The sequence below is a fragment of the Poecilia reticulata genome, chromosome 11 (genome assembly GCF_904066995.2).
Source record: "Poecilia reticulata chromosome 11, P_reticulata-male-v2, whole genome shotgun sequence".
In the NCBI taxonomy this organism is placed as follows: domain Eukaryota; kingdom Metazoa; phylum Chordata; class Actinopteri; order Cyprinodontiformes; family Poeciliidae; genus Poecilia; species Poecilia reticulata.
Window position 1 is genome coordinate 7,941,334 of NC_088840.1, and position 26,926 is coordinate 7,968,259.

The 26,926-nt window shown below is 39.9% G+C and overlaps 1 protein-coding gene across 5 annotated transcripts in view; it reads right to left on the minus strand.

The window, feature by feature from the left end:
- The window catches only part of dlgap3 (discs, large (Drosophila) homolog-associated protein 3), a 190,789-nt gene that overhangs the window by 122,871 nt on the left and 40,992 nt on the right, over positions 1-26,926 (minus strand). Inside the window, exons 3-4 of one of the 5 annotated variants that reach the window (XM_081612616.1) lie at positions 11,570-11,620; positions 11,294-11,352 (exon numbers count right to left, since the gene is read on the minus strand). The exons of 3 other annotated variants lie outside the window; for them this stretch is intronic. The gene's annotated coding sequence lies outside the window, so the exon portion shown is untranslated. The remainder of the gene's footprint in view (positions 1-11,293; positions 11,353-11,569; positions 11,621-26,926) is intronic. One more of the 5 variants, XM_081612617.1, reaches the window with a different exon arrangement.

Here is a 26,926-nt window from a genome sequence, read left to right on the forward strand (position 1 = left end):
TGTTAGTATAAAAATTGTATCCTCATTTCAAATATTTTTGCTTTGTTCATGTTTTTAAAGAATCTTAGCATTTCTAATGTGTGTCGGCGGTGGTTTCAGTGGCTCAGCGTCTTCTTTTCAGCCTCTGTAAAGCTCTTTGTGTTGCACATGGCTGTGTGAAAAGTGATCTATAAATGAGGTTTGGTTCATTCTTTTTATCTGGACATGAATTGAGAGAACGCACAGAAAAGTGTGAGCGAAGAAGGAGCCACGACCACTGCTGCAGCATCACTTCCTGTTCTCTTTTAGCTTTTTGCCGCATGGTTTTATATCCGTCTTTCTTTTGTCTTTATAAAAACTGCTGGTATTAAAGTCACATCTGGGTTAACTAGTAAATAACAGTTTAATCGTGACAATTCAATAAAAACAAAACAAAACAAAACAAAAAAACCTATGTCCACACATTCTTTAATATTTATCTTGCCTTGCAAAGTTTCCACTGACACTGTAAGGCAACCAAGCCCACTATACTACAGTGGACATTTATTGTATCATTTACTATATACAAAATATAATAAATTCTTACAGGCACTTATAACAATAACCACAAAAACTATTGCGATAAAACTTTAAGTCTATATTGCCCACCGCTAACACCAACCTACATGTAATTACGTCAGACCATAAATATAACTGAGCTCGCAAAATGCCACACAAATAATTACAAATGCTGCAACAGACTTAAGGAAAGTTCACATGCTCTGTACAAGGAAATGGTGTCAAAGTGTTCGTACTTTGCATCTCAGATGGGAAAGCAGATTTCAGAATAGCTGAACAAACAGACCAGGTCAATACTCAGAAGGCATGCTTGTGTGCAGTCATGCAAACCCAAAAGAGACAAAAACAAAACATGCAAGGATTTAAAAAAATAATAATAATAAAAAAAGTGCTTTGTGTACCGGATTAACAAAGCCCAGCAGAAATGAAGCTGCTTTCACACAGACCAAACTGTAAGCAGGGGAGCTGCAGCGGAGACTGGTAATAAAACTTTCCTTTAGTCAATGGAGTCTATGAGCGCACGTGTGAGTGTGTGCTATTTGCTGCTCTCAGCTGTGTGGGAGGTCTGATTTGTGGCTGTAATATCGACAGCCAAGGCCTTGGAATGAGGTCGTTCCTTCAGGGAGCTCTCCAACCCTTTAGTTGCCTTTGCAGAAATGTTCACACACAAATACATAGAGGCATATAAAAAACAAAAAGAAAAGAAAAAAACTGTTTTCATTTGCTGAGGATTTTGATATCATCCAATTACTTACACCTAACTTGGGTAATGCTCTCAAAACTGTGTGTAGCTTCATCTTTAGGAATTATTCATGAAGGCTTTCAAAGTGATTACATTTAGCCATTTTTTTTCCAAACTTTGCTTCACCTTAAAATCCAATTATCACTGATGAAAAGCCTGTCTGAGTGTAGAACCTACATGCTGTGGTGTTGTCAATCTGTCATAATGTAAAATGGTGAATAGACGACTAAATTCTCTGATAGACAACTGCATTCAGAAAAGACTATATATATATGCTTACATAAAGTGATCTAGGTATAATTTAGATATTCATATCTATCAACAATAGATATTTCCTCATGTTGAATATTTCCTAACCACAGGCAGGATTTCAAATAGCCATCATTTGGACAGCATTCGGCGCTAACTACGCAGCTAACAACTGCACCTATGCAAGGAGCTCAACCAAGGTCTGGAAATTATGCAAATATGCACGAAAGAAATGTAAAATGCCGTTTGACATTATATTCACTGTAAACATTTCGGAGCAATTTTTGTAATTTCTGACTGAAATTTAGTGATTAGACTAAAACATTATTGGCATTTCTGCTAGAAGGGAGAAAACAGTTGCAAATGTAAACACATCCGGACACGCAGGGAAAATAAAAACATTGTTTTATCTAAAATGCCATGGATGTGATAATGATCACAACATGAGTTTAAGTTTTGTGGTTTTTACTACTGATGTTTTGACAAAGTGTCCTTTGCAAAGACTTTGTACTCTTTGAGATAGTGCTAATCTTTAGATACCAATAAATCATTACTGTTTAAACTTTACCTTTAATAACATAAAGTTACCTAATTTTTAAAGTGCAATCAGTAATACCTTTATAACAAATTTATATCAGTAATGATTTCTTGGTTAATGTCAAGTTGTCATAAAAAAGACATTTTGAATAATGTCAACTTTGTATTAAAAGTGTCATAATTTACTCAATGACGCTTTATGACAACAGTCATAAATATTCATGAAGACTTATTCATGTTTATGACAGTGTCATGTCAGTCTTATTGACCCCCCTTCAAATAAAGTGTTACCATTAAACTACCTTTTGCTATAATTAGCTAATGTACTTAAAATAGGCACTACATTATGCCAACCGTAGCTTACATGTGTTTTAAATTATGAATATTATAATGGAGTAAGCTTGTAACTATATTTAAAAAATAAAAATAAAACTAGACTCACTAAAGATGAACAAAAATAAACTTAACATAATGACCTTGAACCAACTTCTTCTGTGAAATTCAAGTAAATAAAACATCTATTCAAAACCTATATTAGCACTGATAGAATTTTCTTTATACTGAGAATAAGTGTGAAGTGTGTGAACTTGATGTTCTGCTCTAAGCCAAGGTAATTAACTTGCTTACTGAAACTTTGCCAGCTAGAAGAGCTTTTATCCTTGAGTGAAACGATGTGCAGCCCCGAAGTCTAAAGGACGGAACGCAGTTAATGGCACACTATAGAGAAAGTAGGTCTATAAAAAAGCTCAGGGGATTCTTTTTTTTGTGACTAACAAGTACTAGCTTCAGTAGCAACAGCAATTACATACTCCAGCAACAAGCCCTGAGAGTATCCACCTTCACTAAGCCCAGAGAATCGAACATTTCATGATGACAAAACTGGCAATTTTATACCGATGGCCTTTCCCAGTGCACCCTGGACTTCCTTATTCCACTTCTTTCCTTTAAAACCTTAGCTTATAAATTGTGTTCATTTTGTTTTCACGAGCACCAAACAGTCATTTATTAGGTGCTCAAAAGAAAGCTTTAAATCCAACATAACAGACCTTTAAGCCCATCTTTCTCACTCCTGCTCGCAACGCTGAACACTGAAGTCACAAGGGAAGCCGACAATCAGGCTGGAGCACATCTATGGCTCTTACACCTCTTAAATCAGAGAGCGCTCTGAAGGTGATGATGCACTCTCTCTCTCTCTGCAGTTGTCCACACTTCTCTCACACCTTGTTACTCCACAGACACATTGGCCAATTAAACATCTAAACCCTGACACTCAAACTGCCTGCTTTTAGCTGGATCTGATCTTTTTTTTTTTTTTTTTTTTACAGCTTTTCATTGTGCAGCTGTATATGTGCAGAAGCGTGTGTATGTATATATATATATATATATATATATATATATATATATATATATATATATATATATATATATATATATTTTTTTTTTTTTGCCAGGCAATAGACAGGTTCCTCTTTGATGCCAAGAAGGCATAACTAAAATAACACAGCATCTTCTTGATGTGCCGTATGGCATCAGGTAAGCCAATAAAATAAAAATAAAAAATACTGGCTTTTTAAAGCATTTAGCCGTGTTATAATTTTTCTCTGTTGTCAACTTTAAAGCAAATTGAGCTGGTTGTTGGTTAAAATGCCAAGCGTTTCGCAAGCTTTGCCAATCGTCTGAACAGAAAGAAAAGCAAATTCTTGAAGTGGCAAATCCTCCTTCACAGTCAGGCTTCAGTAAGAAAGAGAACGTCTTATTTACCCACATTTTAGTAGAGAGCAACTCTAAATTGTGTTTTTAGATTTCATCATACGTCACTGCGAGCGTGAGATATGGCGCTGTTTTTCGGTTGCAACAGGAAATAGAGAAGTTGTCATCCAACGTACACAATTAAAATAAAATGTGGTTATAATGTCAAGAAATATGCAAACAGTGGAGATACAAATGGTTTTGCTAGGCAGTACACATGGCAGTTTTTGAAGCGCAAGTCATAACGTTTCAAAGCGACTGGTCAGAAATCAAAAATACGATTATTTTTCAAGCTCCAAAACAGCAGAAGGTATTGCTGGAAATGCAGCACATCATTGTCACAAGCCAATAGACTATTTTCTGAAGTGAATCCTCCAGAACTGCTGCAGCAAGCTGATGTGTGCACGCGCAACCGCACCCTCGGTTAGACGGGTGTCGGCGCGCACGTTTGTATTTGGGCGGGTGTGTGTCCGAGAGCGACCGGGCGGGTGCTTATATCCGCACAGGGATTATAGAAACAGTAGATTATATCCCCCTCAGCAACTCAAAGAAGCACTTTTAAAATCCCTAAATGAACATTCAAGGAGGCGAGAGAGTGGAGATTTAGATTAAACAGTTTCTTCTGAAACATCCAAAGTGTTTTAATGCGATTTTGAGGAAAGTGACCGCTAGTTCTCAGAGAGGACAAGCTTTTTTTTCTTTTTTTGGAATAAAGCCACTATTCCTACTCTGAAAATCTAGTCATGCTTCGGGTTGAATCGAAAATCTGGTTGCGTTCGTTTCTGTGTGCGACACCTGTTTATGGGGAACTAAAACCCCAAAGAAAACATTCACCAGTCTGTTAAAAGTTATCTGCTGATAAAAGACAGACAGGAAGTTAAAGAGCAGGACAAACAGGCCTCATTTTCATTCTTTATCCTTGAGCTTCTTTACCATCTGGAACTGATGGCAAAGAGGGGAAAAGCATAAGATATTGGTAAAGTGGGTTAGTGGCTATAACATGAATATTCACCCCTTAAAATTTGAAGAGCAAACCTCCTTCAAGACTCAAAGCGTTTCTCCTTCATTGAAGGTATTCTATGGATCGTTCTGTATCTGTTTTTGGACCTTTTTCTATAAATCAGGGAGATGCATAAACAAATCAACCTTCTGGATGCCTGAAAGCTTTGAGTTGCAGTAATTGGCTGATTTGCTGTTGGTGTTAATTGAACAGATGTACCTAATGCAATGGCTGCTAAGTACAGCTACAGCATATTCAACAACCTGCGAATACGCCGAATAATTTCTGTCTCAGTGACGCACGCTCACTTTCATTCCTTCTTTCTTTCTTTCTTTCTTTCTTTCTTTCTTTCTTTCTTTCTTTCTTTCTTTCTTCGATATAAGCGACAGTGGGGAGGAGCGATCACTCGACTCAGTCAGAACTGAGAGGTTTTCAGCTCATGAGTCATTACCGATCTCTGACGAGTCTCTTTAAAGGCAGACGTATTATGGTTTTACGGGTTTTTATTTTCTCTTCACTGTGATGTAATCTATTAAAATCCAGACTAGATGACTGTGGCATAATGCGGTCGAAACACAAGTTCGTTTGTTTTGTCAGCGTTTTTGTTTGGTGCCGGGCAGTTTTTCCATTTTCATGTTTTGGGGGTGCGACAAAGAGGCGAACGCTCTGTACCAAGCATTTGTCATTTCCTGTCTGCCTCAGAGGCGTTTTGTACCAGCATAGACAACATTTAACCACTATCGAGCTAATAGGCAAATAATATACTGTACAAGTAACTTAATTGCATCAGAGTTCATCACATTAACTCAACTTAATTTGTAACCCAAAGGATGTAAACTGATATACTGTGGCTACATTCATGAATAGGAACTGATTTATTTATGGGTAACAAATGGAAGTGGGCTAAAAGGAAATGAGTGGACACAAAGTGGCAAAGAGGCAACCTGGCACGGTTTCCGTTGTCGCTCGCTAAATGCTGCGGAATTCAAGTCAAAAAGTTTATGCTTACGAAGTGATATGATCTGATGAATTTCCAGTTTTTCCACTGGAACCATTTTTACTCACGGTTGCAGCAACAGTGGTTGCTCTAACCCTGCAGCGTGAAATCAGCCGCACCTGCCTTTGTGACATTCAAAGGTCCACAAACTTCCAAGTCCAAAAAAAACAAAAAGATCAGAAGATATAAAACACGAAGCCTTTTTCTCCTAGCGTGCCCTTCAACCCACTGCAGGAAGATGTTTTCAAAATGAAAGAGACGTCTTCTGAGTCAGACAAACAACAGTGGTCTTCATGAGAAGTCGAGAGAGATGAGGGCATATCCTAAAAGACCGGCTTCCTGCCATCTGTTGTGTTGGATAAAGTGGAATATTGTGAAAAAATAGAGTGGCTCAGCTTTCAATGTTTTTACAGTTTGATACAATATGAAAAAAGAAACTGCGATCTGCTGCTTTCCCGTGACAGACCAACACAAAGTGGTGCAAATTGTGAAGTGGGGGAAAATGATCCATCTGTTGTAAATACCCGATTCTCCTTGAGTCACAGAAAGGTTGGTTCCCGTCTCCACTGCTGGTTATTTGGTGTAAGGCAAGGTATACAAAGGATCCCAAGCTTATGTTTGGGAAAAATCTACAAAGATGGCCTCTAGAAAATCAAAATTCTAAGTAGAAACGTCCAGGAATTTCCCAACAAAATTGAAAATTATTGTTAGAAGTAGTATCATCTCGTTAACCTTCAGTGCTAAGCAACTTCCTTGCATTCAGCTAACATCCTGCTGCACCATTTGAAAGAACAATATTCTGAAAAACACAATGTTATTAGCTTGTATTGCTAATAATAGCTTGGTCACAGGCTATCAAGCAGCAATTGTAACTGTTTTTTCGACGTCGACACGGCAACCCGTTTAACTTGGGCTCATGTTTGAGAAAACTCATTCTGAGACAAGTTGTGAGTTTAGAGGCTAATGAGGCAAAGCAGGAGCGCTCAGAAGCACATGCTGCTGGTTTGCTGTGGTTCACTTCGGTAAGAAGTACTTCTCAAAATGTTCTCTGCTGCGCTTGCTTTACTCTGTGCTATAATTTGAAAACAATCTTCTTGAACAACTTGTTGTTTTGTGCTTATTAATTTTATATCACAATTAATTTGTTTCTCTTTACCACTTAACTGCTAACATTTCTTCTAGGAGACGAGTACCAGCAGTTGTATACTGATCAACTTACATAAGATACATAAGATAAATTCATGCACAGATTTAAAACGGGCTGCTTTACCCAAATGCGAACAGGTATGACGAGTAAGAACTGGAGTTTGCGTGTGCTCCGGGATTTATGGGAGAAAGTGTGGAATCTGGCAAGCGTTTCCTTTTGGCCCTTATTGGGAAGCTGATGAATCCACAGCCATTTGACTTCTGCCATGCGCCGCCCTCCACACGCCTGAGCACACTCTCACAAACTCTGCGCACTCTACGTCTCCATCTGTTTAACTTACCCAGCATGCCTTTCACCTCTACAGAGAAACGAGCGCCGTGGAAGAGAGACAGATGGACAGACATAAAACACAGATAAATACTTTAAGACGACATGACAGGTGCTGTAATTATCACTCCAATCAGATGACTTTTATGCTCTGGCTAATGTGCGTGTTGAGTTAATGCTCAATAAGCTGTTAGGGTAGTTCAGGTAAGTGATGACAGCATTGTTGAGATCCGCACAAAGCTCGCCTGTGTTATTATTCATGATGTTGCCGCTTTGTGTTTTAACAGATGTTCCATCAAGACTGAACACACATTTCACAGTGCAATGCTCTTAGCTTTAAACCACGCAGAAAACAGTTCAATATACTAGAAATGCAAACCTGGACTTGATGTATGGAAATGGTGATAGATGTCCGTACATGTCATCTTTGATGTAGGTAATTATTTATTTATATATTTATATTAAAATGGGGGAAAAAAAAGTGTTTTAAAGCTGCGCCTTGTTCTTCGCTTTACTTCGTACAGAAGATCTGGACCCTTGGCTATTGAGAAACCGTCACTTAAGGCTGTAGGGATGGACTCTGTTGAAACGACTTGTTCTGATTTTACCCAATCGCTAATGTTTGGCGGTGACGTATAAAATGTTCCAGTTCAATCGCAAGTAAAGCTACGCTATGAAACGTACCTGTTAACCTGTTAAAAAAAATAATCATATATATATATATATATATATATATATATATATATATAAAATCGCTTTTAACTGAAAAGTGCCAAGCTGGCAGCAATAAAACTTCATAACCCTTGTATGTGGAAATGGGGTCCAACCGACCCGACACACGTAAAACTTGTATCATTTGACATAGTCCTCAACGTTTGCCTCAGTCCTCGCACGCACAAGGGTTAAATATCCCTCTTTCTCCAACTCTAATTGCTCAATATTTGTAAGCGTGATTCAACACATTTTAAACGGCTTCGTTCACTTGCAAAAATCACAACCACAGGCAGACTGCAACTTAAAAATGCCACAGAAACTTAACATCATCATTCAAAACACCTTCCGTTTGCTGATTGGCCAGAATGAAACGCATCCTAAGAAATCCAGCTCAATGGAAAACATCAATCACCTTGAAAAAAAACAAAAAAACATGTTGACCCAGGTCACAGTTTAAAGGCAATGCTACCTAATACTGGGGATATTTACCTAAACTTATGATTTTAAAGACAGGAAATTAGTCTGACATTTTGTGTCTCAATTTTGAGGCATTTAGCAAATAGGAATAATTTTAGTAATTTTAACTGACCTAAAAACAAGAGAAGTTTGGTCTGATTTAACATCAGACAAAAAAAACAAACAAGCCGTTCATTAAGATGTTGCCACACGGGTAACATTAACTCCTAGGTAACAAGTAAAGGCCATCCTGTCAGTCAGGCATGAATGCAGTCTGCTTTATGGCTCTAAAAAGGGATGAATATTAAAAAGATAAAAACGGAGGGTAGCAAAAAAAAGGAAAAAAGGAAAAAGGATCAATAAAAACAGCACAGACAGATTTGCAAGTGACATCCGAGTGATGGGAAAATCCAATAGCAGAAACTTATTTACTTGAACCTTAATCTAAAAAGCCATTTAACAACCCTTATTAAATCATTAGAATTAAATGCTTCGAGCTTGCCTTCTGCGACGGCCATCTGGGCAGTTCACGTGAGCTACGGTCACTTCAGTGCATTAAGACGGGGCTGCTGAGACCAGCACAACTCCAAAGGCCTGGAGAACCCCTTTGTGGCCTGCAGCGTAAACCCCAATAAATCCTCCTCGGTCATTAAGACGTCCCTGGGAGTAAACGGGATAAAGCGCCGCAGTCGTGCCTTTTGTGGCGTCTGACAGTGTTGATTAACGCGCAACGGTTTGGAATCTGCTGACTTCCAGTGGGACCCGCGCTCCTTTCCCCGCCTCGTTTCAACAGTGGGGCGGCAGATAAAGGGCTCCGCTTGGTCAAACGGTGCCAAAGACTGTAGGGTAGGAGCTAATGAGAGCCGCAGCCTCCGACGTGAACCCTCTGTTCCACAGGGAGAAAACATATTCTTTCTTTTTTCCCCTGTTTCGCTTACACCCATAAAAAAAAAATCTGTAAACATATCAAAAGTAGGCCGAGATTACACCACATGCGTCGCATAGGCGAATCACGAGCGCACGCCCACACCCGAAAACTAATTTGAGTGATGTAATGCGGAGTTAAAAAAAAAAAAAAAAAAACTCTTCAAAAGTCTGACATCATTTCAGCCCCGCTGCTCCTCTCTCCGCTCAGCTGCTGTAAGTAGGGCACATCAATTTTTCACACTGCCTCCGTCTCTCAGTCAGTCTACGGCTGCGGCCGCTGCACCTGCCGAGGCCGAGCCGATGCACTCTTGGCTATACTGTGCCGTGGGAAAAAAAAAAAACACACGAGATGTCCCTTTAAAGATTCCTTTCGGTTTTGACTTTTCCTTTAGGCGAACACACCTGTTTCAGATCAAACTGCTTTAAAGAAAATAAAAAGAGACCCGAGTAAATGCAAAATGCAAATGTCGAGAGGTTTCTTTCACTGAAAGCTATCTAAGCTACCTCTGCTTTTCACTAAGCCACATGAAAACCCTTTATTTTTTTATTTGTTTAGTCACAAACTGAAATCCCAACATTCTCTTTAGCAGAAATTGTGTTCCCATCAATTACGGCGTACCCCAAATACCCCAGTAATTCAGCAACCATTTGTCATTACAACTGGGACGACTGTTGTTCAATAGAAAAAGTCGTTTTGCAATCACTAAGTTGTGGGTTTAATTCCAACTACGTCGCTTTGCTCCTGGGCAAGGTATTAGATCCCATGTTCCCCATCAATCTGCATACTGCTGCATGAAGATGCGAGTATTTGTCAGAGTAGCTACAGTGAAATACACCTTATGTAATTGGAAAAGGACTGTCTTAATTCAGCAATTCAGCATTTCTTAGATCTTAAAGCGATAATCACACTACAACAGCCATGTTTGAAGTCAGTGTTAACACCTAATGTAATGACAAACACTTTGAAGAAAGCTCCACTGTTCATCTGTCCATTTAATATTTTCCCCATAAGTGTTGAGGATCACAGTGTTTCTGCTGGCAAATGTTACATGGAGCGTTCTGTTCTCTTTGGTCAGCTCTAGTTTTCACCTGGGAACTTTGCTCTGTTGTTTTTGCTCAATCTTTTTTATACTAATGAATCATAAGCACAATTTTTAACTGATGCATGTTAGGCCTGATGTGTGTTAGACGTTTTCTGGATTCGTTTATGACTTCCTGGTCGAGTCGTCAATGCATGGTCATTTTAGAAGGCCTTCACAACGCCAGAGAGTAGAAACGGTTTGACTTTTGACTATTTCTTATGGGTTATTTAATTTCTTCAGATCAAATGTAGGTTGCTTTTGAACGCCAACCTACTTCATGTTTTCAGAGGTTCTGTTGGAGTGATTTGTACATTTCTGGTTGTAATCAGTCCTGGCTGAAAATTAAACAGTGTTTAATGATTTAACAAGGAGGACAATTTTTTTTTTTAAATAGCACCATGTTAGTTTACCTCCTATTAAGACAAGGTTGTATTTTCAGGATTCCTAATATTGTAGAACAATTTGAGAAACTAAATTAAAAACGGAAAAATTAATCGGTAGATACTTTTTTGAGGTTCTGAATTCTCAATTCAGTTTTTGAGAAACATTCTACCTCCTCCGTTTGGAACATTGGCACTCAGAGTTTATATATATATATTTTTTAATTTCCTTTGCAGCTCCTTTACTTGGATCTGCAACTCCTTTGCAGGAGCATGGCATCCGTGCGCTAAAGTTTGCAATGCGGAGAAGGGAAAGCAAAACAAAAACAGACGTGGGCATGCTATGAAAGAACTATTCGATAACAAGCCTGCATGCAGCACAGTATCTGCCGACCCTCCAAAAACAAGGATTGCTGTGTTTGTGTACACTGTACGCTCTCAGAACTTACTGCACAACCACGGCATCAAAAATCCATAGAGTAAGTGTGTTGTGCCCCCGGCCTTGTAGCTTTGAGGAAAAAAAGAAAAGAAAAAAAAAATCGCTTGAATAATACATTAGATTTTTTCTGTGTTAGTATGCACCATGCTCTCCATTACCAAATATAGAGCAGCAATCAGATATGTCAAGTGGAAAACAAAAGTGGCGCACGCTGGAAAACATGAAGAATCTTAACGTGATGCTCCATATAAATGATGTTTTCCTTACAACAGAGAAAGCCATTTACCTGCTGGTGTGAGAGAAGTGATTTGATCAGTTGAGCTTGAAACGGCTCCAACTGAAGAGGGGGGGAAAAAAACAAAAAACATTTATGAAAAGGATGGATACACAAACACGAATCCCCACAACGCCAATCACTCGGCACAACAATTAACTCTTAAAGTTAATGTAAGACATTTCTGTTGTTTTTTTTTTTTAATGAAATGAATGGTGTTGCTTAAAGAACGCCTCGTTTGAATAACCATTACACAGATAGCTTAACATAATCTGCAAGCTATTTGTGTGAAAAATGTAAAGCTGTAATGTTATTGTGGTTTTTGGCTGTGCTTTGTCTTGTCAGGAATCTACTTGCAGATACCGATGAGGTGAAATCCTTTCAATAATAAGGATAATAATAAGCTTTCACCTTATCAGTTGTCCTCAGTGCAGGCTAAATGTTTATTCTGTCTTTGTCATTATCTGGAAAAACTATGTTTGTTGTTTAGTTAGCTAGGCTATCAAACCAGAAATAAATGATGGATTGCTTTGTTTCTTGTTGAAAACACGACCTACTTCTTATAACATTAATTTCAAGAATGCATTATTTTTGTTAAATATATACAAGTCCTTATGTTATCTGATAACAGTTGAGGTACAAGGTTATTTTAAGTCTACGTCATTTAAACCAGATATATCAAAGCTCTTTATTGTCAACATCACTGCAAGCATGATTTTGACTTATCATGCTAAACATCTGCTTATCCAAAATCATTGTTGTACTTTTACCCAACAGTTTAAGAGAGTTAAGCCCCAAATCGTTTTTTCCCCCCACGGCAGATTTAGATTTTAAATTATTTTTATTCAACAAAGAAGAGAAAAAGAAATAGCATAACATTAAGATATCAGTTTGGAATCAATATTCTTTTCTGTCAATGAAACATATTTGCTGCTATAATAGAAATAAAACGTAGTTACACGTAGCTGATCAGCATATTTTGATGATTTATCTTTAAGGATACATAGTACAGCATGTATCCATAGTCTCCTATTTTTCTAACTTCCAGTGGAAGCTAGCTGAACTACAGTACTACCAACAATATACATAACACAAGAACGACAGGTGGCAATTCCCAGCATTTCTGAAGAACAACAAAACAGCGTGTAATCTCGAGAAAGACACAGAGCGACCGGGACCAGAATTGGCCGATTTTGTTTGTTTTGTTTTGGTTGTGACCAGTTTGAAGGAAAAGCAAAAATCTCTTTCTGCAGTCGAGGATCGCACCATGCTAAGAACAACAACGTTTGGCTGAAACAGCATGCTGGTACTAAGCGGAGATGATTTAGTGTTTGGCGTTTTAGAATTAAGTCAGGCAATTCACAATCTGTGAGCTACTCAAAAGCAATTATTAGAACGAAAACGGAACATTTTATGACCCGTCTAAACATGTCATGAAAAAACAAAATCAGTCTGAATCAATAGCAGAAAATACTATTTTTCAGGCTGATTTACAAAAACAGATGTTTCACGTTTTTAAACCGTTGTCTATTGTGGAACAATCTGGATTTTGTAATCCTGGCAAAAAAAAAAAAAAAGGAAAGGAAATGTCAGAGTGAGGATAAAGATCCACGTTCTTTAATGAGTGCAGGAAAGTTGTTTTTGTAATGCTAGCAGTGCTAGCTAATCGCTAGTATAAACCTCTAAGGGCAGCTTAAAATGTCAACTCTGTAAACATATTTTGGTTGTTTAAAAGTAACAGAAAAATTCTGCTTTCTACCGTCTGCTCCTAATGCAAGTGAGAGATGACTGTTTGTGGACGGCCTTTCGTAGGGAGCACATCTCTAGTGGCTGCCTTATGTGCAAAAAAAAAAAGAAAAGAAAAAAAAAGGCACCTTGTAGAAAGTAAACAACATTTTTCTACAGATATTTGAAGTTTATTTTATTGTACTGTATTATGATTCAATTTCCAAAGATTTTACAGGGTGTAAGCTGCTTGTATCCTTTATCACAGATGTGGCCTTTGACCTTTGTAGCATCACTGCTTACCGATAAAAACAACAACAAAAAACAGAGGAAATCGCTATTGCAGTATCAAAGGCTAAGAAGGTCAACAAAAAGTGCCAAAATAAAGACAAGAATGGTTGAATTGATTTCATTGTGTTGCCTAAAATATGTGCAGCAACACAAAGTAAAGTGGGAAGAATAAAAGACGGAAGAAAATGTGGAGGTATAAACTTCGATTTCTTTCCATGTTAGGCTATTCTCCAATGTTCCGACTGTTCCACTGTTGATACTTAAGAAATCAGGTCAGATGTGACTGCTGGGACTTTGCGACTTCTGAATAAATTACCAGAAAATTGACATTTTCTACAAACTTTTATGCCCCTAACTAACCTCTTTCACAGTAAACGACGGCTGCTTTGAATCAAGCTTGAAAATACACATTTTATATTTATTACAGAACATATACTTGTAAAAAAAAAAAAAAAAACTCATAAACATTGCTGACCTTCTGAATAAAACCGGGGGTTTCATCCCAGGCGATGGAAAAGCTTGCATACAAAATATACGCAAACACGTCGTCGCCCGGGTCGGTTTTCTCGTTTCCTAAAACGACACTAATAAAGTAGCTGTAGCTGTTAAAAATAAAGCGGTCTGGAGAGGTTTTACGTGTGTCGTCGGGAGTGATAATCCATTTGTCAACCCGGGCCGCGCGCCGGGGACGGGATCCGGTACACACAGACAGACGGTGAAGAGGAGGAAGGGATAACACTGGCAATGATGGCACAAACAGAGAGGAGGGGGCTGGAAATACGAAGAGAATGACAAACAGGGAAGGAAAGACTGAAAGGAGACGATCGAGTGATAAAGACAGATGGAGGGTGTAAACACAGGAGAGGCGCGAGGAGCAGAGTGGAAGAAAAAAAAAAAAACGAGTCCGTAGCGGCGGTGGCAAAAGAACGACACAAAGACTAGCTGGGGGTCTGGAGACGCTGTAGAAGGCAATAAAACGAGCTGCACTGACAAGGAGGCCAGAGGGAGCAAAGTAAATGAAGGAGAAAAAAAAAGGGACTGTGCAGAATCATGAGATCAACATGTATGCGCTTAAGGAAGTGAGCAGAGGAGAAGATGGGGGGAAAAATAAAAGAAGATGGAGATTTGGAAAAGGAAGCAGAGTGGCAAAAATCAACTCCCTCTGGGGGTCACCGGACCGGGTCAGTGGAGTGAAAACGCTGCGCTATTATCACTCGGTAGGCTATTGCTAAAACACAAGCCATCAATTTGTCCTGGGTGTGCAGTGAAAAATATCCACATTGCTTCTCTGTGAAGTGCTTTTTCTTATTTTTCTTTTTTAAACATGAATGGATCTGCTATTAACTCTCTAAAGGTCCCGCAGTTCAAAGGAAAGAATCCTCCATTCTGTTTTCCACACTGTTCTCTATAACAACTGCTGCCGCTATCAGAGCCATGGATCGTAACCAATTTAGCCAACATGTGGATCACTGTGTGTGCAGGAAGACTAACACAATACACAACACAATGCACACTGCTGTTAAACATGGTGGTGGTAGCATCATACTGTGGGGATGCTTGAATAGCCTTTGAATGTCTGAGACTAACAACATTTGTATCTTAAAGTGGAATAGGTAAAAGCCAGACCCAGATCTAACTGAAGATCTGGACTAACTTGGTTTCAAAGATGGTTTAAATCTCACTAAGCACAATCCATTCTACAAAGATAAATGGAAACATGCATGTGTAATTACAACAAAACTTGGTTCTCAAAATTAACTGGACGAAATACAGGAAATGGCACTAGAAACCTTTTAAAGTGGTAGTAGTGTGGATTTTCCAGCAACATAGTTCCACTTTATAATACAATCAGGTAACATTTTCCAGTTGTTCCAAAAATGCTAAATGTGTCAAAGAAATTTGACTTGGGCCTCTGTCTCTTTAAGAAGCTCCTACTCTTTCGGACACTCCACCGTCAGAGCGTCATCACATAGGTGCTTCTCCACGAAACCTTTAACAAGTTCTTATGTGTGTTGCACATAAGAAGTGGTTCATGTGAGGAGCTCAGCGGATGAGCAGCGACGGCAGCTGCTTGCTGACTGCTGCTGCCGCTAGTCTGGAGGAGCTGAGTGGGGGGAGCTGCTCCACTAGGTAAGAGAAACCGTGTAGGCATTCCTGAATGGTTGCCAGAGGAGATGAAAGGGTTTCTCAAAAATGTATGGAAGAAACATCCATACAGAAACGCTCCACGTATGTTTTTGACGAGGGAATGACCTAAACACATGTCACATTTACATAATACTCCTCCCGTACAGGAAAGATTTTTACGAGACTAACAAGCTAAATAAATATTAGAACCAACTTCCAAGTCAAAAACAGTTCTTGTCTTTCTCTTTTGCTGTAAGTTAAAAAAAACTACAAAACAACTTAAAACAAATTTCTCGAGCTTTCAGATCCTGATAGAAATGTAGCCGGTTATTATTTGATCTTCGTGAAAGCCTGAGGTCGTTACAGAGTGGCTCAGGCTATCCTCCTCTCTCACGAAGAGGAACAAACAGTTTAAATGTTGCTGCTGATGTTTCCTAACACAAACAAGAGTAGACTGTAGCTGTGAGAAAAAGCGAGCGCGCACTTTATTTGAAATTCATTTAACGAGGAGCTCCACCTCAAATGTTGCTTCTTTTTTTTTTTTTTTGCTAAGGGCTTTTTGACACATTACGGGTTTATTGAATTTGGCCTGCTCTCGATTGAGCATCTAATCCCGCAAATGGACTCAAATGTGATCCGGCTGATGATAAAAAAAAAAAGAAAAAAGTAAGCGGTCCACCTCACATAGAGATTATGTTGTTAAGACGTGCCAGCGGGGAGAGATGGAGGAAAAATATTACAATGTGGTTTTTAGCTACCGAGCTTTTGAAAATAACATTTCCCAAGACTGAGAGAAATAAAATCTCACAGCTACAGCTTTTTTTTTTTCTTTTTTTTTTTTTTACAATGCCTTGTAAAAAAAAGTATTCATACTCTTAAAATTTTATACATTTTGTCACTATCTGCATATTTCATGGGACCATGCATAATTTTGAACTGGAGGAGTAAGACGTTTTTTAAGATTGGAAACTTAAAACTAAAAAAAAAATCTGAATTGTGTGGGAAGCATTTGTATTCAGCCTCCTTTATCAGTGATCAGGATCTGTCTATGTGCAGAAGTCAATACATTTGTGAACGAGAAGCATCAAACACCAAGGAACATATGGCCCAGGAATAACACTGGGGAAACAAACAGCAGAATTACATTGCAAAAAAATTTATATCCAACACAGGTGAACCGAACATCCGCTGATTAATGCAGGATGTGCTAAAGTCTTTAAATGCAGCTAGTTTCAAGCATGCTGCAGAAGTTGGTCAGATTTCATGAGCAAAAATGAGAAGACAAATCAAAACACTCTAGGAATACAACAAGCGTGATAACTCAGAATCTGATACATGTGTTCTTTTTGCACCTTTAGAGCTTATGTTGGACTGGGGAGGATATTCGACAACAACACTTCTGAAGTTTTGCAGGTTTAATTTAATTGATATGATCACCTCGGCGGCCTGAGTCGAGGCTTTATTTAATCAAACCTCCGCCCTCCTGCTTTGTTTTACTCCTCCGGTCTGGTTTTACGCGCCGCTAATGCTCGCGAGTTTGCATTCGAAACGACGGTCAGCCCCTTCGGCGAGCTTCTTTTCAATAATCTCTCTCTCATAAACAATACAAACGCGCTGAAAGCACAAACGCACAGACATCGCCAAAGGTGTAGTCTTATGAAAATTTCCCACTGCGGGTCGGGGAGGAACAGAAGTCTCCCTACAATTACCCTGCACAATTACCGGCATGCTTGCTCTCGTAATGGCTGGTTTTCATTCATGTGGCCTGGGTTGTTTTCCTTAAGTCTGCCCGCTCTTTCTTGCCGTTATTTTTCATACTCTCTGCCCTCAGACTGGCTGCCTCAAAGCCTCTCTAATTGCATTGGGGGGATCGGCCTTTTAAGTGTTGCTATGGTGACCGGCAGAGCCCTCGCCGTGCCACATGCCTTACGTTTAGCTAAAGCTTGATCAGTTGTGATCTTTGCTTTCCCCTCTTTTATGTGTCACTGTATTTCCTGCCTTATCTGTGCCTTTCCCACTTTGCCCCTTAATCATCTCCCACTTTCCACCGACGGATCTAAAACGGTTGAAGGCCTCCCCGAAGGCGCGACCGCTCCAGGTGTGGGAGGGGTGCGTCTCACCAATCGGCGCTCTTCGTGGAATAACTCACTCCACAATTCGAGCAACAAAACACAGACACACACACACCGGGTTTTGGAAGGAAAAGTTCTGCCTGGGGCCTCAGTGCAGCAGAAAGGACTGAACGGAGGCTCAGACATCAAGGTTGGCCTGCAGTAAACGAAAGCCGCCCGATGGTTTCCGTGGTGTGAAGGCAACGCCGTCAGTCAAGGTAATACACCTTTTCAGAACGTTGTTGGTACTTGAACTTCAATCCACAAGCTGTAAGGTGAACGGCAGCCTGATAAATAACAACCATACACTGCAAAAGCACAAAATCACAAAATCTTACCAAGTATTTTCAGTCTCGTTTCTAGCGCAAATATCTTAGAGCGCTTGAAATAACGCAAGTAACTTTTCAGCAATATGTAGGAGTTTGTTTTAGGTAAATAACTCCTTGATATTGATGAAGTAGTATTTTCTCCATTGGCAGATTATTTCACTTATATGATGGGAAAACGTTTTGCGATTGGTGAAATAATCTGCCAATGGAGCGAGTACTTTTTCCATCAATATTAAATAAACTATTTACGTAAAACAAGCTCCTATATCTTGCTGAAAAGTTACGAGCAAGTCAGTGTATGCCGTTTCTTAACATTTGATTTTGAGTACTGCTATGTAGAAAAATCTTTGTTCTTTTAATCAACACCAAGACAAAAACACTTTCTGTTCAGTTTACTTGCTTGGATCCGATTGCTGAGTCTCCAACTTTGCCTTCTTACATTTGTTGATATTTTAGACCAAAACATACTGTAGGTTATTTGTGTTGAGTTTTATGTCTCAATAGGGAATAAAGTCAGTCCATGTTGACCATTGGAACACCGTATGTGCTTCCACACCATATTTTCAGAGTTTTTACTCATGAATGAAGTCATTTAAGAGTTGTCAAAACCCATTTTTCCTTTTCTTTATCCTACAACTGAAACACATCTCCAGCCGCACAAATACTTATTCCAGTGGATAAGAAGTAGTGACTGCACATCACATTGAAATCTTCACACCTTTTCTCCCGACTGCCGAGCCTGCCATCTTGTAAGCACCGTGACTGATCGGGAGTCTCAGCAGCTTCTCTAGTGTAACATTATAATATGCAACACTTTGTGTTCTCGCATGATTTTCCACCACTCTTTACAGAGTTACTTCACTTTGCTAAAGTTCCTGGGCTCTCACTTCTGCACCACTCTTTAAACCATTTTCCAATGGTGCTGGACAAATTTCTCTACTTTATCTTGTCTCTCCAAAGGACACCGATTCAGAAATCTTCTGGTTCAGTAAAAGGCAACTTTGTAATTCTAAGTCATGTTGGAGTTTTGTTGGAGGCAGCTCTTCAGAACAAGCCCAAAAATATTTTTCATTAAATTCCACAGTGATGAACTTTAACATTTAACACGCTAATAGAGGCCAGTAGAATCGCTTGAGCGTTTCAGTCAGACGGCAGAATAAATTTGCAGCAATTCTTGGGGATATTAGCAGCTGTCTTGAATAGTGTTTTGTTCAGTAGACAACTGTTAAAAAAAAAAAAAAAACTTCAGTCTTTTACTTCGACTTTCTCCGAAAGTTGAAATTAGGGAGCTTTCAAAGAGGTTCTCTATTGCTGATATCCTTCCATCTTTTATCTTTTTAAATTTAACTGGAAATAATCATTTAAATGGCCTTTAAACCCCTTTTTATTTTGACGAGCAGGATCGTCTCACTGCCAGTTTCTTTCAGTCTGCGGTTGTGTTATCACACACCTGTATTCCCATGAGAAAGAAACTAATGAAACTCCTGCAACACCTGTCACCACACATGCTAGGAATCATTTTGTTTTTTACCATTTTTATTACATATTGAAAGCATTAACGTAAAACTAATACAAATACAATGCATAGGCACAGGGTATGTGAGAAATGGAGAAATGTTAAAAGGATAACAGTGGGACAAAAAAACATATCAAAGGAATAGAAACAATTACTTGTAATTTGTATTATAAATGGTTTCGGACACAACTATTGCCCTATACATGAAACATTATATATATTCTAATGTCCAACACTTCCATACATAAATTCATTGAACAAGTAATCCTCTCTATAGCTTGTCATCATTTACTGGATTTGATTAGCAGCAAAAATATTTATTTTTTACATGTTTTTACTAGGACTTGGTATTTATGTACAAAAATGGAAAAATAAACAGACCATATGTGTGCTACAAAACATTTTCTAAAGTCAATCTTGAGCAATTTGCGACCAATTTCCTACTAATTTCCACCTGGTTGCTGTAACGCAGCAGAAAGTTTAATTCAAATGCCTGCAAAAGGAGATTAAAGGAAAGAAAGCAGTATGGAGGAAGGAAAGTTTGGGGTATCGCACTCGGTTGTCCAAATGGCTGCGGATTAAGTGGCTGTTATCTATGCCACCTGCTGTTTAAACTGTAAACAAGTCCAAGTGTGTGTGTGTGTGTGTGTGCGTGTGCGTGTGCGTGTGTGTGTGCGTGTGTCTGTGTGTTTTGTAGATGACATTGATCCACAGCCATGTTCAGCTGAGAGTTACAAAGCCGGCACTGGGGGAAGTCAGACTCCCACTAGATTTGCCAGTTTTAAGCGCGCACACACACACACCCACATGTAGTTCCTCTCTTTGCTAATGTAGACACCACATGCACATTATCGTTTGCATGCATAAACACTGACATAACTAACAACGTGCAAAACTCCCAACAGCCTTTGCAGCTCCACTGAGCCTTGTAAAATAAGCATGAGAAAGACATTAGCGCGCAGTCTTTGTTTTTCTTCCCTTTTCATCTCGTCGAGTCCCACAAGGCATGTGCACATGCGGAGAGTGCACCACATACGTATTTCCGAAACTAGTTACTCGGTGTAGGTAAAACTCCCCTGCTTAATCTACATTTTCCCTCTTTGCATCATCGCGCAAACAACCCAAAGGGAAAACAACGCTGCGCTTTTCGTCGACTTTCAGCATCTCCCCGGCCCTTCCCGTGCGTTTCTTTATACTCCCTGCCTCTTTCCTCTCCCCTGTCCCTGCACTTCTGCTCCTCTTTTCATTCCTCTACGCACACAAGTTCAGCGCTCGTTTTGCATCTCATTCCTTTCCGCCTTCAATAATTCAAGCGGCTTTTTTCTTGACATGCACCGTATGAGGCAGGAGTCCCATCAGCGGCACAGACCAAGACGTTGAGAGCTCAAGCATCACTTATGGAGGAAGACGGGCTTGTTTTAGGAGCGCTCTTGCATGCTGAAGACATAAAAAGGGGGAGAGCAGGGGTCCATGTGGTCAGCTTCGTGTTGCGTTCTTCTATGTCGGGGTGAAGGCCACTGGATGAATTTTGGAGATGTTTGAAAATGTTGAAATCCTAATGCCAAGCATTCGACACAGTCCGTTCATATTCGCACACCTCCCTGCTTTCTCCATTCTACTTTTATGAAACGGTCACAGAGCTAGCACCATACTTTTCTGCAGACAACCTCTGTGAACAACGATGCTCCAGTACAGATAAAGCATTTTCTAGTCTTATTATTGTAGTACTTAGTGAAGAATCATACAAGTGTACATAATTTCTCACCGTGTCAGTTAAATGTTCCTCAAAAGTATTCACGCCTCCTGCAGACACAAAAGCCTGTTAGTTTAAGCAGATTGGTTCGGCATAAAGATACAGCAACAACCTTCTGACCAATCACACGACACTTCGCACAGAGCTCTGTCAAAACAGTTTGACGACTTCATCATGCGTCTACATCATCGAGAGGCGGCTTCGGCAGTTCGTATGAAGTATGTCGGAGCCTTTTATCCTGTAGAAATTTCAGTCGGTGTGAAAGAGAAAAGAAGGTGGTAGAGGATGAAGGAAAAACAAAGATATCAGAAAGGGCTGGTGGTCCGATGCAGCGAAGGGGAATTTTAGGTCAAGTGGGAAAGCAGCGATGGAGTGTGCACTTCTAACAGCACTCCAAATAGGAAACCATTCGACTTGACAAGGACGTTAAACTCCAATACATCCACATTATGAGGCCTCCGCTTTTCGGAAGGCTATTTCACACAGCTCCTCCGCATTCACACACACACGCACACACACTAATATTTCTTTAAACTAGACCCCCTCTTTTAGAGAGTCAGCTGTGGTATTTATCAAAATTGGTCACTTTGGGCACTTGGCTGCAGTCCCGGGGACACCATCAGCCTGTTCGCTCCTCGTGACTGCTTGGCATATGCCAGTGTCCATTAATGCAGATTGATCTGAAAGCTGGGAATAACAGTGACCACACACACCAACATATGGATGGTTGCGAGTATGCTTGAATACACAGTTTTTCTCCTTCAGTGTTGGGATTCCACATAAGAGCATTCTCATCATTTGAACTTTTGGATATTTTGCCACATTAATACCGCAGAGTTTGGTGGTTTTTATTGGACAGACCTGCAGAACATGCCACAGAGCCTTGCAAAAGTATTTACCCGCTTTGAACTTTTTCACATCAATCACGACTAGGCTTTCATGTAAAAGATCAGTACAAAGCTGTGCATGGTTACAAACTGATACATGTAATCTCATCAAACCAGAGCAACCTATTCAACTGCTGTGTCTTCTATATGGCTTGTAGCGAAAAATAAAGTTATTACATCACAATCCGTGGGGTTTACTCAAAAGGCTTTGATGAAAAATTAATATTTGTCCAGTCGACAGACTCTTGTGTTATTTGTAGATCTCTGCAGCTCCTCCAAAGTGATGCCCTTTCAGTTTTTTTTTGTGTTTTTTTAAAATAAGTTTCCTCTTGTTCGGCCCGTCAATTGATATTTGCCACGTCCTGGTTGGTTTGCAGCTGTGCCATAAGCTTTCTGTTTTTACAAGACGGACTGAACAGTGTTTCTTGAGATGTGTACAGTTCACAGTTTGTTTTAAAACCTAACCCTGGTTTAAATTTCTCCACAACCTTATTGCCAACTTGTCTGCTGTGTTCTTTGGTCTTTTTGTTCACCGATACTCTCCAACAGGCCTTACTGAGCCCTTCGCAGATCTGTATACAGCAATTAAAATACAAACTAATTAGATTAATCTGACTAATTAGGTGACTTCTGAAGGTTGTACCAGAATGTGTTTAGGGATATCAGAGTAAAGGGAGCTTCGTACATGCCACACCTTAAAACATTTTGAAATGTATAATTTTCCATCCATTTCTCAACACTGTACAATCGTGGGATTGGCCGATTTGTTCGCCAATCACACAAACAGTCCACACTTTTTTGTTGAAATACATTTGAAGTTTGTTGTAATGTGAGGACGTAGAAAGGGGGTGAATACTTTTGCGATTTGCTCTGGTACGAACACATTACCACCTAATGGTTATAATGATCTTTACTTACCCCTGATGTGGGAATCCATAAGCCTGTGATAGATGATATTGGGGTGCGTACTGGAGACCGGGAGGGTGAGTCTGACATTTCACCAGTCTGAGTATTACTCCTACAATTACCTCTTGACATTTCCGCACCAGATTTGTATTTAAGCCTCACTCACTGGACACCGGTGTGGGCCTGCGCCTCTCGTGTGTGTTTGTGTGCGTGCGTGTGTTTCCATAAAAAATTGACAAATAACCTTCTTATTTACACCCAGTGTAAACATTCAATCATTTATGGCTACAGTTTTGGCCCTGCCTGTGGGTCTGCCGATGCATGGAGGCAGCTGCAATGGCTGCCTTGTGAGTTTACGCCTTTATTGCCATCATTCCTGTTTATATAAAGGGTTCAAATTTTCACTCTGGAGCTCTGCGGGAAGGACGTTAAAACGTCATAAGGAATCATATTGGCAGCGTGAATCAAAGTCGGCGGTATTCTAACTTTATAAGGCTCTAAGGAAGAACTCGCCGTGTGAGCGTGCGCATGTTGCTGCTGCTGCTTCTTCTACATTGCCCCAACTTCAAAAGCAGCGTCTCCACTTTAATCTTCTCTTCTCCTGCACTGCGGACCCAAAAGAAAGACAGAGGAGAAAAGTCTTGGCTCTCTCTGCCACTCCCAAACCCCTTCAGAGATTCTCTCTCTTTCTTTCTTTATTACGTTCTCTCTGGGTTTCTCCCTGCAGAGCTCCATCACATATTCACGCAGCCCTTTCCTGGCATTCGGATTCAGATGTGTGCATAACACTTGTGTGCACACGTCGCCTGGCCTTGTAGCATTTGTAGCATCGCAGCTCACCCCCCCCCCCCCCCGACTCCCTCTCACACGGTTGTGCTGCATTGCTAAGTGCTGGCGCAGTGAGGGGAACGTAGCCGACATACCGTGAGGCAGGCAAGGGGGGCAAGAAGAAAAGCTGCAACTGGCAACGTGCGATTTCCACCACGTCAAAAAAAATTGAAAAGCCAATTCCAATTGAACTGGGATAATTAGAACTGACCCATGCGGCTGCGCTGAATGCGAAATGAGAAAGAGGAGAAAGGGAAGGGCAGAGACAAAACAAGGACAAATGACCTGCACTTTGAAAAGTGGACTTTCTGTGAATGGGTATAAATGGGATCCCTTGGTGGCTACCTGTCAACCTAACGACCACATGATTATGTTTGACATGTATGCCGGTTGCGTCTGCCAGAATAATGCCACACTCGAATGAGTCACGCACACATGCACACACACAAAATTCAAAGAGTTAAAAATTTGAGCTCTGTTAGTCCAAGGCTTTCATGACGATTGATATCAGGTTTGGTTAATAGCTTACTAATTCACACTTTTAAAAGGTTTCTAATGAACGCATCATTTTGGAATCAGGTTGACACGAGTTAACACTTCGCCACCAAAGGATGACAGGAACAATGACATTGTATTTGACCAAATTAGGGATGCACGATATTATCGCCATGGTATCGATATCGGGCGATATTAGCTGTAAAATTTCATATCGGACATCAGCCATTCCGTCAACATAATCCACAGAAATAAAAGGCGTTTTTATATGACAAACCAGTGACGATGCTTACAGAACAGCACAACGTCATAAGAAACTGTTAAGTATTATTCAGTTGTTGCTTGTGAACAGGTTGAGTTGAGTTTTGTGAAGATTTACAAATTTGCACAGTTTGAGTGTTATTATCATGAATAAATCTGACATTAAACATAATGCAAGTTAAAAGTGTTACATCATTCTCAGCCTTCTATTTGGCATTTGCTTTTGGTAGCAGGCTGAAGTGGCAATGATAATGCAGTATTTTAATTCCACAGTAGAGAAAGCCATATAGTTTCAGAAAGTAGACGTAGAAAAACATCACTATGGGTATCGGTTATCGGCCAAATGGGTTTTTATATATGGGCATATCGGATATTGACCAAAAATTCAAAATTGTGCATCCTTAGTCGAAACGGCTCTCTAATTTATGTTCTTAATGTTTTGTCTCACTGAAATTGCTTGGAGCATCAAATAAGTTCTGAATCTAGACAAAGACACACTGAGAAAACAATAATGGCATTTTTCAAACGTGTGAAAATGTAATTGAGCAACCTTGTTAAATCATGTAATAAATGTGATTAACCACATTTTCCAGATCTGGTGAAGCAAGAGTATCACTTAAATAGAACCCGACTGACTCTGAACACACGATGGAAGCTAAAAAAATGTAATTTAAAGACTTCAAACAACAAAAAGCCACCACTGCCTTCTAGTTTCACAGTCAACTCCACCATCCTCCGGCCTTTCCTGATTCGCACAGCAATATGATCACCTCTTTATGATGACCTCCAGTCCCTCATCCCCCAGCTGTCTATGACCACTGACCCTCACATTTCTCTCTATCTGCTCCTCTTTAACTCCCCTGCTGGTTTTAACTTGACTCTCACCCATATCCATCTTCCAGCCAATACGGTTACGGCAGCTACAACACCAAGACAGCAAAAATGAGAAAAGGGAGCAAAAAATAGAAAAGATGGGTTGAAAAGAGTTTGGGTTCAACAGCAGCAAATAAAAAAAAAATTGCCAAGAATAACTGACAAGAGAAATTATAAGTTAGAAGTGTTGGTGCATGTAGACTTGCTCTACAGATTTCAGTTTGCATACATGCAAACAAGCAGACAAGCAAAGCACAAGCAAAGCACAACCCCGCCGTTTTATTAATCCCTGGCTACAAAAGATCGAGTTTATCCCAGACAACAATGCAAAAACATTTAACCTGTGAGAACCTAATAATTCGAAGATTAAGTGCTTTTTAAAGCTGAAGCGGATGATTAAAGGGTTGTGAATCAAAGCTTAATGTTCTGTGCTCTCGGCGTGAAACAAGAAGCACAATCAGTATTTCATCATCCAAACTTGACTGAAACCTGGCTGAAGGACTCTCATCAGTTCACGCTCTTGATGCTCAGTCCACATGATGACAGCTCGGAGCGCAGCCAAAAACGTGGAAAAAAACAGTACCAAGCAAAATATATGGGGCTCCTGGATTGGCTGCTCTCCAAACAGCAGCTAAAAGCATGTCAGCTATAGTATAGCACCACACCTGGGTATTTCAGCTTCCAAAACAAAATTTTCTTTTGAATATTTTAACTATGAAAAAAAAAATAAACTGCCAATAAGTGAATCTACCAATACTGTGTTTACTGTAGTACACTTCAATATTCACAGGTGCTGCACATCTACTTTTGAGGAGCTACACAGCTACACTACACCAGTACGCACACACACAAACATGCACACGTCATCTCTGTGACAGGAAGGGGGGAATATATTCCATTAGTTGGTGCTGCTGCAGCCACCATAACTCTGTTGGTGCTCTCTCTCTAATGGCCACGGTCCTGCAGCCCTACAATAATCCAGTCAATGCAACTAACTGTCACAGTGGTTGGAGTGTGTGTGTGTGTGCGTGGGGGGGTGTGAAGCTGTGTAAGGGTTTTGCCCCTATGGAGTTGTCTCTTATCTATTAATGTGCCCGCTGGTTTCTCTGCGTTAGCGCCAGTGTTTTCACATAGAGGATTTATCAATCGGATTTCAGAAAATAAAAACGTTCAGCACGACTGTCATGCGGTACGTAGCTTCTCACTGGGTTTTTAATTCAGCATGCTCCCCTCATTAGCTGCAGCCATCACACACCCCACATGTGGG